The sequence below is a fragment of the Podarcis pityusensis genome (assembly GCF_964106645.2).
Source record: "Podarcis pityusensis genome assembly, chromosome: 8".
NCBI lineage: Eukaryota > Metazoa > Chordata > Lepidosauria > Squamata > Lacertidae > Podarcis > Podarcis pityusensis.
In genome coordinates this window covers 25597060-25614024 of record NC_138033.1, presented here as the reverse complement: position 1 = coordinate 25614024, position 16965 = coordinate 25597060, and the positions used below count along the sequence as shown (strand labels likewise).

Here is a 16965-nt window from a genome sequence, read left to right as displayed (position 1 = left end):
GCTCAGCCGCTCTCTCTCGCTAAAACCCCTCCGCCGAGACTGTGGCAACCACGTCAAGTAGTCCCCCCGGTCTCACTGCCGCGAGCCTTCGCTTTCTCATCCCCTTGTGAGGGTTAGGACGAGCGAAAAACAAGCCCGGCGCGTTCTGGGATTTGAAGGACGCTTCGACCGGCGTGAAAAACGAAGTTGTGCGTGTAAATATGCTGTGTGTGAGGCGGGGGGGAACGAGTCCCGGCCGCGGCGGCGGCATACAGTCGACAAACGACGGAGTGAGAGAGCCGAATATCTCGTTTAGCGAGAGGGGAGGGGAGTGAGCGGGAAAACGCGGTTCGGAGCTGGGAACAGCCTTTCCCTCCCCCACCCCCACTCCCTAGCCGGGGGCGCTTCTCACTGAGTTTCAGAGGCGCCAAGCTCTGCCGAGCCTGGGAGCTTCGAGCCCGTCCTCTTTACACAGAGTAAAGGGGGCGCCTGCTCCCTGCCTTTCATTTAGTCCTCCTCGCAAGCCGTGTGTATGTGCCAGTTTCAGCCAGACAACCCCCCACCCCGCCCGACGCACACACTGAGGGCGCCCCAGTTTTCAGTCACGGGGCATCCGCCTCAGATTTCTGTTGCCCAACCTAACACGGACGTTTGCGGCGAAATAAATACCTGGGGAAACACATACACGTTTTCACCCCTTCCCCAATTATTGCCGCACTACAAGAGCTTTAAAGTGTGGCTTTTGAAAATAAGGCAGCAACCCCCCACCCCACCCCACAGTGAATCCTGGAATTCACTTCATAAAACACCTCAGCAATATCAAGAGCCCAACTGAGTTAAGAATTGCCCCTTTATGTTTTATAAAGCATTCTCTGACCTATGAAACAACCATCGTATTAAGTACAGAGCTCCCTGGAAGCTGTGCACTTGGGTTTTTACCCTGTGGTCCTCAAATGAAGGGTGATAGAGAAATAAATAACTGCAGACACTGGACTATAAGACCTTCAAAACTGTGATAAGCCAGTCCTGCTCTATTTGTGGGGGGGCATCTCCTGCACATTGCCCTAAACTTTGGCTCCAAAGCCCTGCCCTGACAACAGCCCTGAAGCTGTGCCTGCGGTCACAACATTTTTTAGAGACAGAAAACGTTTCGTTGTAGACACCCTCTGGATTAGGGGAAATATTCCTTCATTTCTGTGGATCTTTCCCTCAAGTGTACAGATATAACTAGAGCAGCAAATTTGTCCTCTGAAATAGTGATGACGTCGCAGAATTGAAAGCAGGACTGGAGTGAAGCAGGGAGATGGGGAGCAAAGTTGGAAAGCAGGAAAGACCCTGCTTGTAGATGAGATAGGGGTGGGTGGGTTAAGAACAAAGGAATTAGCAGCCTTTGGTGATTAATTTGCAGAAAATATGGACAGGAAGGGCACAGGAATCATAGGAAGAAGCTAGTGGCGCTGCTTCCAATTCAGACATTCATTTCTCGCTGTGTTGCATCTGGTTCTGAGCTCTCGTTCTGACAAGAGTGAAGGATTTAAGAGGAAATGCTGAAGGGAAAGGGGGATTTGAAAAGTTGGTGGATATTTCAGGAGGAAGTGCTAACTAGAACTTGGGTGGGCAACAAGATTTGTAAAACTTTGGCCAGCTTTCAACAGAGAGCCAGTGACATTGGCTCTGCTCATAGACTCATGCCCAAGGGCTTATCAGTGGTGTCCAAACTTTTTTCAAAGAGTGCCAGATTTGATGAAGTGAAGGGCTGTGGGGGCCGACCAAAGTTGTTGAGCTTTTCTAAGGGTTGGAGTTGTTGAGCTTCTTTTAGGATTGAAGATGTTGAGGTTTTTTTAGGATTTTACCCCAAGATATAAACTGCCACAGGGGCCGTATTAAACCAACCCCAAAATGATTAAGCCCCCAAAACGGACTTTGGACAGGCCTGGCTTAGATGGAGGCAAAGGGCTCTTTTAAAAATGTCTCCACAGTACAAACTACAACAGCAGCTTTGGCAGAGCCCTTTCCTTACACTTCTCGGAGGCTCACTACCATTTCCCAATACCTTGGCTTGCTCGCAGGAGAGAGTCACCAAGGTGCATAATGAGGAGAGGGCCATGCCAAAGCCTTCTTTGCTGTATATGCTGACAGAGAGTAGGTTAGAAAGCCTTTTGCTTGTGACTCAACTTGGAAGTAGCAGTGAGTGTCCTTGGGATCAGAGGATATGCAGGAGACCAGATGAAAAGCTTTTAGGGGATGACTGTGCCCCCCAGGTTTTCCTCTCCTAAAATATATGTCAATTAACACATGGCTTACAATTTCTAAAAGTATTGTTTTTAAACAGGGCCGCAGAGCAGTTAATGGGGCAACTGACAGAATCGTTCCTAATACACCTTCATTCCCATTGATTCTGCAAAAGAGAAGTTCTGAGCTCTACTTCTATGGCATTTTTTCCACCAAAATCAAATCCAGAGAAGTCTTGCTTTGTCAAACAGTAAGTATACAGTTACATAGGTTCCTTCCTTTGTGGAAATCACATTCTGGCAGAACTACAGCATATAGCACACTTTTTCGGCCTTTAGTTTAAACCAGCTTATTTTTTAAAAATGGGGTTTTAAATGATCTGTCTTTCAAAGGGAAATAGTTTTCTCATTACCCCTTTCCACTGGGTATGTTATTCCCACCCACATGGAATGATAATCCTGAGTCTCTTTCCCAGATAAAGAAAATTAAGAATCTGGCCGGGCTTCTTGCACATTTTACTTTGCAGTACACTCTGCAAATCCTCACTCTGGATTTCTACCAGAGCTTCGCATCCTCCAATTAAGCTAGCTGGGAGACAGGGGCAAAAACAGTGATCATTCTGAAGACTTGTTTTCTACTGATTCAATTTCTACATCTCAGTTACCCAGTGTACCTATTAACCCTGAGAAAGAGGGCAAAATCCTAAGTATTCTCAAGCTTATTCTTGCTGTTTTTCTTATCCCATTTGTAGCTACAAAGGCTTCGCATCCTCCTGTTAGTGCTGCTGAATAGAGCAGAGGACTGATGAGAATTCTCAGGCCTTGCTCTGGTTTCCCCGCCCCCTCCATTACCCCATCCCCCCTCAAGGCTCCCATAACTTGCATCTCTCCTGTTAACACTGAAGAGAGGGGAATACAAGAAGCTGTGATGGTTCCCCCCCCCCCCAGCTTTTTATATATATATTCTCTCTACCAGTCAAAACCTATATACACAGCCCTGTCTAATTACAAAACCCACAGCCAGCTTTGTTGTCACATCTGACTGACACACACAGCCCAACTACTCAGCTCAACAGAAAACAAAAACAGAACTGCCTGCATTTCACTTCTATTTCCAGCGGTACCTTGGGCTGCATACGCTTCAGGTTCCATACGCTTCAGGTTACAGACTCCGCTAACCCAGAAATAGTACCTCGGGTTAAGAACTTTGCTTCAGGATGAGAACAGAAATCGTGCTCCAGCGGTGCGGCAGCAGCAGGAGGCCCCATTATCTAAAGTGGTGCTTCAGGTTAAGAACGGACCTCCGGAACAAATTAAGTACTTAACCTGAGGTACCACTGTACATTTAATGGGCATTGATAGTTCTTTATTTTTCTTCTTATTATTCTCATCCTCAAATATTCAGTTACTGCATAGTTCTTCAGATGCTTGATTAGCGCCCTTTTAAAAAAGTTAAATCTTTGTCATTTTTTCTGGATTGCAAAGTGTCTCTTTAACCTGGAGGTTTTCAACCTTTTTGTGTCCAGGGCTCCCCTGACCAACTACATTCTTTCTGCCTCCTCTCCTCTCCTCACTCCTTGGGAGTCCTTTGGGCAGCATCTGCCACCACCACTGGTCTCTGAGTGGACCCCATCCTATAAAGAGTTTTATACCAATAAAGAGAAGTGCCTCCTTATACCACCCCACAAGGGCCTGGGAAGAGGCTACCCCCAGCCTTCGTTGTCTGGGGGTAGCCTCTTCCCAGGCCCTTGTGGGGTGGTGGCCAAAGGTGAACCTAACTCAACTTGGGAGGCAGCAGTGGCAACAGCAGTGCCAGGCATTCAGCTCCCAGTCAGGAATTGCACAGGCAAGCATTTTAATTGCACACTTCTTATTTTTATTCACACCATACACACACAGAGTTACCAATGTGTTTTCCCTATACCCCTTGTTGATCATTGAGGCTACCCACTTACTTGGGAATAAGGTTGCAGAATACTGACCTGGGACTTTGGAAATACATTGCACTGACATACAGTCATACCTTGGGTTACAGACGCTTCAGGTTCCGTTTTTTTGGGTTACGGACCGCCGAAACCCAGAAGTACCGGAACGGGTTACTTCCGGGTTTCGGCGGCCGGCATGCGCAGAAGCGCTGAAACGCAACCCGCGCGTGTGCAGACACGCCGCTGTGGGTTGTGAACACTGTGGGTTGCCAACGTGCATCCCGCAAGGATCACGTTCGCAACCCAAGCGTCCACTGTAATGGGACTTCCTTATAAAGAAACATGTATAGGACTCCTTTGTAAAATGCTTCTGATAACACATTCTCTGAGATGCTCACATCTGTATGGGTAAATTTGTGGTTCAGCTACCTATGTCAGCATAAATGTCCAAAAAGGGCGTGACAAGAGGAGATGTAGCTGGAGTGGAGATGCCCTTACATTGGATTCTTCAGCTGCTTTTGAAAAAATGATGGGGCTTGAGGAAAGACAAGAAATAATTACAGCAATGGCCTGTGGCAAAGTCCCTATATTTGTTACATTAAAAAAATGACTGGAGAATCTGATGCATATTCTCTCCAACCATTCCAAAACTCATCGTCAGGAGCAAGCCAGCAGTAAAGCACACCAAGGAGGTGGAAATAACTCTTTATTAGGAAAAAAGGAATCTGCGCAGGAGTGCCCAGCCCTAATGAGCACAGCAACTTTTGCTAGGTCCTTGCCCCTATGAAGAAGCAGTTGTGGAGACTTAATGTCCCTGCCCCCTCCCATAGCTGCCTGTCCCCTCCTCTCCATGGTTATCCCCAAACAATCCGAGACTGTGCCCATTGTTTAATGTCTGGATAAGATACAAGGACCTATTTGAAAATAAAACCCCAAGGTGGTTGTCACCGATGGAAGCGAAGGCTCAAAAAAAGCTCAATATGGAGGCCAAATGGCCGAAATATTGGGAAATTTTGGAACAAGAGGGTGACAGATTGAAATTGCAGAGTTTTGAAAAACTAATAAATAAAGTGTGAGATTGGCTTCATTATTATCAGATAATGGAGGCATATAATTTGGACAAGAAAATTGGCTTCCAGGTGGAAAAATCAAAATTGGAAACAGAACTGTTAGAACCCAAAACCAAGATTTTGTCAAAGATGTATAACTTGCTGTTGAAATGGAATACTCAGGATGAAACGGTGAAATCTGCTATGATTAAATGGGCACAAGATGTTGGACATAACATAATGATGGCTGACTGGGAACAGTTATGGACCACAGGTATGAAGTTTACGGCATGTAATGCCTTAAGAGAGAATATTATGAAAATGATATACAGGTGGTACATGACACCAGTCAAGCTTGCAAAAATCTATCATTTGCCAGATAATAAATGTTGGAAATGTAAAGAAACTGAAGGCACATTCTTTCACTTTGGTGGACGTGCCCAAGGATTAAGGCTTTCTGGGAGATGATCTATAATGAAATGAAAAAGGTATTTAAATATACCTTTCTGAAGAAACCAGAGGCCTTTCTCCTGGGCATGGTTGGCCAATTGGTGCCAAAGAAGGATAGAACTTTATTTATGTATGCTACAACAGCAGCAAGAATACTTATTGCAAAGTATTGGAAGACACAAGATCTACCCACCCTGGAAGAATGGCAGATGAAGGTGATGGACTATATGGAACTGGCGGAAATGACTGGCAGAATCCGAGACCAGGGAGAAGAGTTGGTGGAAGAAGATTGGAAGAAATTTAAAGACTATTTACAGAAATACTGTAAAATTAATGAATGTTAGAATGATGTCAGAATGAAGTTAAGTGGTTTTAGCAGCAATGTTACAAAGGAGTATGTAAAAATGGATTGTTAACAGGTGAGAATCTAAAGTTACAATATATTAAGTTAAAGGATTAGGATAAAAACAAAGTGGGAAAGGATTTGCTGAATTAGCTAACTGAACTGGAATACAAAAAAGGGAGGTGTGAGGAGGTCAGGGAAACAAGTAAATGAAAGACAAGACATGGAAAGATTGATTTGTTTTTAAGTGTTTTTACTTTTCTGTATTTTGTATTTTTTCTTTTTTTCTCTTTTTCCTATTTTTGTAACCTTTTTTGAAACTGTAATAAATATCATTTAAAAAAAAGAGAGAGACTGTGCCTTCATGCCTGAATTTGCTCCTCCCACTTTATGCCTCTCCTGGTCCTGGGAGACCAGGAGTGAGAGGAGCTTGCCTCACCAGGATAGAGAGATGCCTGTGCTTCTTCACCAACCTGTTTCTTCTCTGCCTCTTGGCCTCCCTCTTCTCCTGTTTGAGTTTCTGCCTCTGAGTCTGGACTGTTCTCTGCCACAGACTCTCCCTCTTTACCGAGCCCTGTTACCTCTTTAGCTTCCAACACCTGCCCCCAGTCTTCTCTCTCTTACCACTCACTCTTGTCATATGAACACTCCCTGGGCTCTGAGTCTTCCCTTGGGGGTTCCCACTACTCCTTTGCATCTAATCAGTCTCTGACTCTTCTTCATGTAATGGACAGAGAGATGAATTTGCCAGTCTCATAGATCAGGCTAAAGATTACCAATAATACTAATTTATTCCAGAGCTGTAGCTGTGTTTGTTGCAGCAAAAATGACTAACAAATGTATTATTTAATAAGCTTTTGTGCACCAGAGCCTACTTAATCAGATGCAAGTAAAGTCCTATATCTCTAGAGTGGTTGATGCCACCTGTAATAAATAGATAATAACACACCCTCTAGTCATAGATATGTAGGCTCACTCCCAACAAAGTGTTATGATGCCTGATTTATAATCAGTCCTTACAAATATTTTTTATATACCAGTGTTGTACGTGAGTGTTACAATTCCGAAAAGGCAGGTTCTCAATATATGAATAAGCATTTTTAGAGTTGTTTAACTTACCATTTTTCCACAAAAAACCCTTTTGTGAGTGCTAGTTAATGTTTGTGAAGCACTTTGAGTTAATAATCATGTGCAGTATTTATCAAATGTCTAAGGGAATAGGCACCGTAGAAGATCGCTATAATATAGACAGTCATTAAATGCAGTCTAGAAATCCAAGGCAAGGGCTAAACACACTGATGGAGGAAGCTTATTGAACACAGTGTGTCTTCCTTCTGAGTAAATGTGCATATCAGAGAAGATATATAGGGTCTTTATCCTCAGATAAAAGTATGATGCGGTACAGAGGTTTTTAATTGATTTTTAAAATACCAATTTTATTTTTAAACTAATTTATATTAATACATTGTTTGCAAATTCCAAGATGCTTATATTATAGTGTCCCATCATGATAGCATCTTATTCATGGCATTTCTTGCTGGAAGAGATCCAGTCAAGAGTAATGCTGGATGGAGGCCAAAGGCTTGTATTTTGAAAAATGTGTTCCTTTGCAAAGAGAGAGAGAGAGAGAGAGAGAGAAGTGAGCAAGCAAAACAAAATATCCTTCAGCTTATTGCAGAGCACTCACACTTTTAATGTATTCTGATACATTTTTACTATTGTGCTTAGATGTCAAGGTGAAATGTGTTGTAAAAACAAGTAGTGTGCTATAATAAACATTTTAGATTTTTTTTTTTTTCGTTTTTTAGGACAGGAGAGACAAAACGCTTAACTGAGAGTTAAATGCAGCTCACATGCAGATGAAGTGCTCCTTTAAGGGCAATTTAAAGAAGTGCAAAGACATGCACATATGAACAGGTGGCTTAATAGAAATTTGCTTGTGCCCTATCTTCTCTCCCAGCTATAGTAGGTTAAGAAGACTGTGTAGGGCTCCAGATTAGGAGACACCCTCCCCAATTTGCAGATGAGATGTAAAGGAGAAACACATCAGCTGCATGTTGAGGTGGTAGGAAGAAGTTAGGAGGAAGAGTGACCTTATAACAGCATTGGGGAAACAGTTAAACAGGAAGGAGAACGTGAGTGTGTCAGTGACAGCTATGTATGTGTGCGTGCATGCGATGTAAGACTGAAAGTTGAATATGGTAATAGACAGTCTTTATCAGGGTTGTAAATTTATTAGGAAAAACAAATTTTAAATAGGGCACTGATAAACATGAGTTTCCCTTAACAGGAAAGCAGAAACAATAACATGGGAAACATAGACTTTTATAGATCTTTATTGAACTACTGTTGCAATTACAATGCATCCATATTCAGGTAATTCATAATAGAATCAATATTTTCCAATTGTTGATATGTCTTTTTCAAATGATTAAACAAGCTTAATCTTTCTGTTGCCTCTTGCTATCAACAAGCAGCATGCTGGTGTATGCAGCCCATTTACACCTCTCTTCCTGCAAGCATGGAAACTAACAAGGAAGGGCTAGCTTACTGTGATATGCCGAACAGGGAACCCAGTTGTTGCTTCCAAACAAGCAAGAAACTCTGGCTCCTTTGGAAACAACAAATCAGGATCCTGGGTTTGGAGGGTATGATAAACAAGCTCTTCCTGGTTAGTTTTATCTGTTTGTGTAAGGGAAGGGGTGAAGCGGGTGTAAACAGTGAGTATAAGTCAGGGCATGACCAGTGTTGCTTGGTCATTTCGACCTGGGCTACTAGTTTGCATCTATATATTATTATTTGATGGTGGAGGTGATGTTTGTGATGCTTGTTAGAATCTAATGCAGTGTCCACAATCTTTGGAGCTAGGAGCACATCTGAAAATTTACAAAACTATTGTGGCCAAAACAATGGGCAAAATAGCTGCAAAAAAACCCAAATAAAACACTTTAAAAAAACCAAAACTGTCAGCATTCCCAAACCCAGACAACCCACCTCAACCAAAGAACAACCCCCCCCCATCAAATAAATAAATACATGGGAGGGGTAGATGGACATGGGGGTGCCTGAAGGTATCTGGATGCCATTATGGAGACCACAGATATAGTGTCTGACTTTGGCCTTTTTAGTCTGAAGTGAAATTGAAAATTGCTATGCAATCAGTTACTGTAAATTTAGCACCTTATGATTTAGTTTAAGTCTTGGAGATATCCCTCCCTCATAAATTCTACACTGTTAGATCACTAGGAATACCCCAGCGTGATATGATGCCGGTGTATCCCCACTGCCCGTACAAGTCAACAAACAGGGGATCAAAAAATGAGCAGCACTGTACATATGCTAGGAGAGGGGTGACTTTGAAACCTGACACCCCTCACATATCCCCTACACTATCCTGTACACTATCATATTATTATGTCTACAAAAGAGATGGCATAGCAATATGCTTGTATTGAACTCAATAGAGACACAACACACACTGCCTGCCTTACTTCTTCTCACTCCACCCACACTGCCGCTATGGAATAGAGAATTTGGACTAACTAAATCCAATCACAGCATACCAATATTGGTAAATAAACTGCTGACAGGAAGCCCATCACTCATATGACTGTACATGCCACATGAGGCTATAACTCTCACCTCATGATGTACACACAAAGGGAACTCTGATGACAGGTGCTATAGTAAAAGGGTGCTTTGTACAATGAGGGGGCACTTTGCAAAAACAGCAAGACTGAGAATGAAGTAGGAAGTACAGATGCTAACACTTCTCAGCATCTTCATAGGTCCTCTGCTTCAGGACTCCACGTACAAAAACCCAACAGAAACTCTCAATCCACTACCCCAACTGTGAATGCAAGACCAATGCACCTCACAAAGGTTAGTAAAGGGATGGGTGGGGTGGGACCATGTTTCAAAGTATAAAAGGCTAGGATGAAACAACCCTGTATCATTTCAGAAGCGCAATTTAATGTTTACATACACATTCTTGAATTAGCTATCAACTCTTGCTAGCATCTCCATGAACTCAAGACCATAGCTACCTTAATCAGATGTGGCAATTTCTGCCAAATATATAATATATATTTCAGTATAACCACCCTATACAGTGATACCTCAGGTTACAGACGCTTCAGGTTACAGACTCCGCTAACCCAGAAATAGTACCTCGGGTTAAGAACTTTGTTTCAGGATGAGAACAGAAATCGCGTGGTGGCAGCGGGAGGCCCCATTAGCTAAAGTGGTACCTCAGGTTAAGAACAGTTTCAGGTTAAGAACAGACCTCCATAACGAATTAAGTTCTTAACCCGAGGTACCACTGTACTGCCCATTACATCAGAAAGGTTATATGTGCTCCATGGAGAATTAAGAGCATAGTTAAAAATAAAAAGATGCCAAAAGGGTATTAATTGCCCCTAGTGTAACAGTGAGTAGTGTTCTCTCGTCAGATCTGTGGCAAAGCAGGTATTTTCCAATTGCTTATTGATTCTGCTGAGGCTATATGAGTTTGATATTATATTTAGAAACTGCATTACATTTCTAATATAGATGCAAAATTCTACAGGTGTATTTAGCTTGAGTGGTTCTTACACATTTTTAAGGCCCATATCAACTTCTTGGCCACCTTTTCTGATATACAGCTTTCAGTTTTAAGCTTGTTTAGCAAACAATACATTTATTCATTATGTACAATAAAAGGATGAGCACATGGAGGATGTATATACCATGCTTTATAGCACAACATTTTGGATACTTTCTGACAGTACAATGTATATTTACTTGGAGATAATTCTAAGGGGCTCAATGGGACCTATATAATGAACTGGTTTTTGTATGGTTTAGTGCTATATGGAGCCCAAGTCAAGCATTAGGCTCACATGTTTGCCCTTCACCCCTCATCCACCCAAGCAGCCAAGAGGGCTTCATCTGTGATTACTTTCAGTATCAACACATCTTGGCTTAAAGTTATATGGAAGCCAAGAATCTTGGTTAAAGCAAATAATAATTAATTGCAGATGAGCCAACTTTAAACCATAGGTTATGAATCTGGTTTGTTTGAGTAACCATTGTTAGTTTTAAACCAGGATTCCTGGTTTGTTCATAACTAAGCTGAGATTATTTGAAATGGAAAGTAATATTGGCAGAAGTCTTCCTCCTAGCTACATGAAAGAAGGTGGAGGAGTGGGGAGTGCATGAGTGAGATACTTTGCTTGGGTTTGTCCACAATACCATGATTGTTTTGTGTGAATCAGCGTAGTGTGTTTAGGACTACAGCTTGAGTCTTCTAAAATCAAGATCACTGACCTGTTGGTTTCATCAAGATTGACCATATTTTACATTTTTAAAATTGGCCACTTCTTATATATACATGTCATTACAGTGGTACCTCAAAAACTGAAAACCAAAAGTGGAAGCCTCAAAACGGAAGCCTCAATACGGAAAACTCAAAACGGAAGCCGTGTTTCCTGTTCAACTTCCAAGGTATGTTCAAAAACCAAGGCACTTCCGTGTTTTCGGCGTTCGAGTTCCGAAGCGTTTGACTATGGAGGTGTTCAAAAACTGAGGTACCACTGTATATCTGATCCTGTACAACCGTTCTTCATTTCCTAATATGTTGAAATGTCTAGGGTTTGAGGAAGCAAATATTAGAAAAGAGGTCAGGGAAAGTAGATTAAAGAACTCAGGAGTCAAAGCAAAATATAAGCTAATGAGAAAATAGGTGAGCCTTCTGGTTTCCTCAAAGAAAGCTTCATTTGAGGAGGTAGCAAAGTGAGAATTGAATAAAAGCAAATGAACATGGAGAAGGTTGAGAAGCAGGAGGATAACAGAATAAAGGATAAAGAGGAGTGAATAAAAATATCCAGCTGACTAGAAAAGTGTAGCAATCAAATGGAAATGGAAGATACAATGTATGCATAAATGGATACAATTCTGAAAAGGTTTGAAGGAGGAATCCCGCAATCTATGTGGAATGAAAATAAAATAAAGAGTAAAAGCAAAGCAAAAGAAAATAATAAATGTAAGTAACACTACAGTACATTTTATAAATTACTTGTATACATGTATGAGGACCATGTTATGCATGGCTTATTAATAGCAATTATTTTCAACATAAATGAGCACTTTGGTTCAGGTTGGATAGTTTGCCAAACCATGGTTTGAGTTTCCAGACTACAGGAAACAAACCATGGTGTAGAGCTGCTTGTCTGTTTTTGTTGGCTCCCCCCTCCTCAAAGAATTTTGGGAGTGCAATTTGGTGAGAGTACAATACTAAAATTTATCTGTTGACAATCACTTGCCTCTCTCACAGAAACTACAGCTCCTGTACTGTCACATAATCACATTTAACACCTTAATTTCTTGCTCGAGTTGTGTTTATCATACTTTTTTGGTGTTTTGAACTCTGCTTATAATTATAGTCATTTTTGTATTTCTGTTTTTAAGACTAATAGCCAAAAATAATGCAATTAAGCAAAGGTGTGGCAATTTTTAATATACACGTCTACTCAGAAGTAAGTTATATTGAGTTCAATGGGTCTTTCTCCTAAATAAGTAGGTATAGGTGTGCAGCCTTAAAGAGCATGCAACCTCATGTTCAGAGGATACCTGATCATCTGAAGTATCTGCTAAAGTATGGATTGCCTGCCAGGGGCCTTGTTGACAAGCATTAAACCATAGCTTAAAATAAAGTATGGTTTAACATGCGCAAGCTGCTTGCTCTTCTCCTGCTCTTAACTGTACTGTGTGGGGAAGGAAACAAGTCAGAAAGAGCCTGGCATGTCATGACATGCAAACACAGGCTCATGATTTGTTTCCTCCAATCAAACCACAAGCAGTAAGTTTAAAACAAAACTCGGCTTATAGTCATGGTTTGTTTGAAGAGAAACAAACAATGAACCTGGGTTCACGTCACGATAAACCAGATTGGCTTGTTTCTTTCCACATATGGCACAGTCAGAAGTGGTAGGGGGGAGCAAAATGCCAGTGTGCATTACACCAAACTACCAAACTAACAGTTTAACATTGCGTGTGAACCGGATGAGGTGGCTGACTTCATAATTATCTTAATTCTTGAGCCCTTTCCCTGCAGTATTCCAGTGAGCCCTGTTGCACAGATCTGGCAGCTGAAGCCTTGAAAATGCCTGATATTGCATGAAAGAAAGAAAAGAAATCTCTCATTCAATCACAACAAATACCCAAATGAATATACATAATAAGCATGAGCCCGTTTTTTCCATGTTATAGGAAGAACAGCATATGGCTATTCAGGCAAGCTGATTCTGTATTAAGGGAAATAAAAAAAATAACAGTGAATACTGTATAACATTACACTGAATTTAGGCATCATTTGCCTGAGCCTGAGGAAGTCTTAGGTTTCTTAAGCTGTCTAGCCTCAGACCTGTCTAGAGGAAGGATCACTGTAGTTCTCCAAGTACAGTCTGACACAGAGAATTTGCTGATCCTGCTTGTATTCTAGGGATAGGTCAGTCTAGCTTCTACTCACTGTGTATTTTATGCTTATTTGCACTCTTGTGACCTGATTGGCTTTTGGAAGGGAGAGAATCATTTATATTTTGGTTTTCCTTTGCAGGGTCCCTTCGTTTTTGTTATGTTACTTCATATTGTTGGCTTGTTACAAGGTAAATTAATTTAAATCAAACCAAATTAAATAATTTATTTAAATGAGATTCACCATTTATACATTCTTTACTTTCTGAAAGATATAACTTTTGAAATATGTTGATTTATGAAGAAATAGACACTCTGCATTGCATTTGGAATGATGTTGTGACTTAAAACAATAGACCTTAACTATATTAATTTGTTTCACAATTAAACAGTTTCATATCCTTATTAACTGAACATTTTAGTAACTGCTAAATAAAGGCAAATTATATATTTAAATATACAGAAATTAGTACTGATATTAATGAACAAATAATTGAAATTCCATGATGGATATAAAATCAAATATTATTAATGAAACATCTGAAACAGGCTTTGTTAGGTTTCTGTTTTGAAAAAGCACATCTTCCCTGTTGTTCACAATAACATTTCCAAGGCAGCTTACAACATAATTTAAAATAATTAACACTGAAATACTTGAGGTTGGGGAACCTTTTTTCAGACAGAAGGACCTATTCCCTCTTGGGCTTCCTTCTAGGGGCCACATGCCAGAGGTGGGTTAGGCTATAAGCAGAGCTGGGCAGAGCAACAGATGTTAACTTTTGTACAATGGGTATATTCCAGCCAAACTACACAACTCGCATATCTTCATCCTCTGTGTATGTAAACAAGAAGTAGTATCATAGCACAAGGACACATTCCATCTGGGAAAAAGCACGAAGGAGAGTGCAGAGCAGTGTTGATGAGGGATGTGGCCTTGGAAGAGTTTTGAGGACTGAATAGAGAGGCTTGGAAGGCCATATCTGACCACAAAGCTTGAGGTTCCCCACCCCTGCTATACCTGCTCATCTTATGGCAAGTACCACTGCATTCAGTGAAAGTTACTTCTTTGTAGACATATATAGGTAGTACCTAGTGAGTGGCTGCTGATTTTAATTTAAGCAACCAAGCAAGTTCATATGGGAGTAGGCAGTCCTTCAAATACCCTGGTCCTATGCTTTCTTTTCACTTCTTCCCTTACCAAGCTTTGGAGCTTCTTTCCTGACTTGTTAAATCACTGTTTTCCATAACGTCTGAAATGGAAGACTGTCAATCACTGCATGTACTTTTAAACAAAATTTATTTGTTAAAAGTAAAAGTAATATTTAATTTTTTAAAATTTGATTTAATCCAAAAATGATGATGCTATACCAGTGTTCCATTCTTCTTCTTCCCAATATCCAGTTCAAACCTTTCCAGCTGCATTTTAACCCTATGTTTCTTGGTTGTGTTTAACTTCAGCCAGAAAATAGCCAAACTGATTCTATACATTCTTCTGAATCTTGGTCTTTCTCAACCATTTAATAACTGAAATATATTCCACTATAAATATGCAGTTTTATTTCTGTCAGCTTGGAATGTCTGTAGAATAGGGATGGGATAGAAATTTGATTCAGTTTGCATTTAAAGGCAAACCTATCTAATTCACACTTTCCAAAATAATATGCAAACCAAAACACAGCCATCCTTCAAAATTCACACTTCTCTGAATTTTGCAATGCAGTTCTCCAGCCAAGTAATGTGTACAAAAATCCATATGCTAGGGTAGTGTGCATTAAATGCATATATTAGTGATGCAAAAGTGCATTATAGTATGGAAACTTGCTTTGTAAAAATGTGTATATTAGTAGAAATTCACTGATGAATTTTCATGAGGACTTTTTATTCACAAACTGATGTCAAAATGTGGAGTACTGAACTTAAGGTTGGAAAAATGGGAACCTGAGAGAGACCAAAATTGATAGATATGCCCATACCTACTATAGATGATGTATACAAATAAGGAACATGGCAGAGAAATTGTTTGTTCACACTGAAGCTTACTGAAGCTCCAGCGTGCACTCCATTGATTCATAGGGCTTGTACCACATTGCTTCTGACCATTAACTTCTTTAATAATTACTGAATGAGAAATTATACCAGTGTTTAAACAGATTATCCTGTATAAACACAGACCAACCCTGGGTTATCCTGTATCAGAAGGTGGTTTTTGTCAGGATGGTTCTTGTCTAGTATTCTCAGAAATCAAGGATGGCCAGCCTTTCAGCATCAGGGCTTCTGTATCTTTAACAACTATGTAGGTATTCCAGTAGGTGTAGTTTGTCATGTCTCAGTACTACAGGAATTTGAAAAACTGTGTGTGCCAAACTTCCCTCATCTACTGTTAAAGGGACAAGGCCTGTTGACCATATTATGCAGGTGAACTGTCAATAGCATGGGTTTCCAGTCTACTTCCAGGCCCAATTCAAAGTGACATTTTTATAAATATGGCTCTTCAAGGCTTGGAGTCAGGGTACCTGATAGACTACCTGTTTCCATATGAGCCTACCCTTACACTAAGGGCACTTCCAGACTGTGACTATTTTGGGTGGGATTCAATCACATATTGGCAAATTCAGGTTGCTCAATGAAAAATTTATTCAGAGCTCTTGCCCAACAGATCTGCTCCTCTAAAAGATCAAACTTTTTGATATAAGGAAAATGGCAGAAAAATGCACTGGAAAGTGTATGATAATACTTGCTTTAATGCAGAGTCCTCTAACATCCCCCAAAACAGATCAAAATAAATGCTCAATAAATAGCTGAAGTTGTCTATCACCCTGCAAACAAATTAGGATGAGTGCTTAGTGAACAGGTTGTCTGGAAGTAACATAAGATCTTCAATAGAGGCCCTATTCCATTTGTTGCTACCACCTGAGATACAGTAATGACTACTGGGGAGAAAGGCTTTTCAATGGTGGTATCATTTGATGCCTACCTTGCTTTTGTTCTGGCACCAAGTGAAGATTTTCTTAATTTTCTTAGACTTTTAAATTCAGTTTGTTTTATCTCAGCTGGTTTTTTTCTGATGATTTTAGATTTTTCTGTTTTTATCTGTGTTTGTGTTAATTGTTTTATTTTGATTTAATTTTTAGCTTTTAAATGACCCTAGAATTTAGTCATAGAGTAGGCTCAGTGAAATCAGTGGACTTAACAATTAGTTAAGTTTGACTTAGTTGGATATCACACATAATAAGTAAAGTTAAAGGAATCCTAAAGCTTGAAGGTTGGCATATTATATTTTAGCCTTAGGATAAATGCTCAATTTGGGTATCGTCACCGTCCTAAAGCAGCACTGTTGCACAAATTTATAACTGCACAAGGAACAAAACAGCATTAAAAGAGCAAATCAGGTGGAAATAGACCAATTGATGCACTGTCATCTTCCACATCATGTAACAGAAGGAACAAATTGGAAAAGACTCAAAGGCAATCAGTTTGGCCCGTACGTATTAATTTTGATACATGTCAAATACACTTATGTGTACTTGTCATCATGT

The 16965-nt window shown here is 40.5% G+C and overlaps 1 protein-coding gene across 4 annotated transcripts in view; it reads left to right on the top strand.

Moving 5' to 3' along the window:
• Positions 1 to 333: 333 nt before the first annotated feature.
• ARID1A (AT-rich interaction domain 1A) overlaps positions 334 to 16965 on the top strand; it is a 124697-nt gene continuing 108065 nt past the window's right edge. The window contains exons 1-5 of one of the 4 annotated variants that reach the window (XM_081015899.1): positions 334 to 509; positions 2312 to 2461; positions 8268 to 8353; positions 9766 to 9859; positions 11361 to 11461. The gene's annotated coding sequence lies outside the window, so the exon portion shown is untranslated. Of the gene's footprint in view, positions 510 to 1336; positions 2462 to 8267; positions 8354 to 9765; positions 9860 to 11360; positions 11462 to 13604; positions 13621 to 16965 lie in introns of those variants that run through there. The other 3 variants (XM_081015896.1, XM_081015897.1, XM_081015898.1) reach the window with 3 other exon arrangements.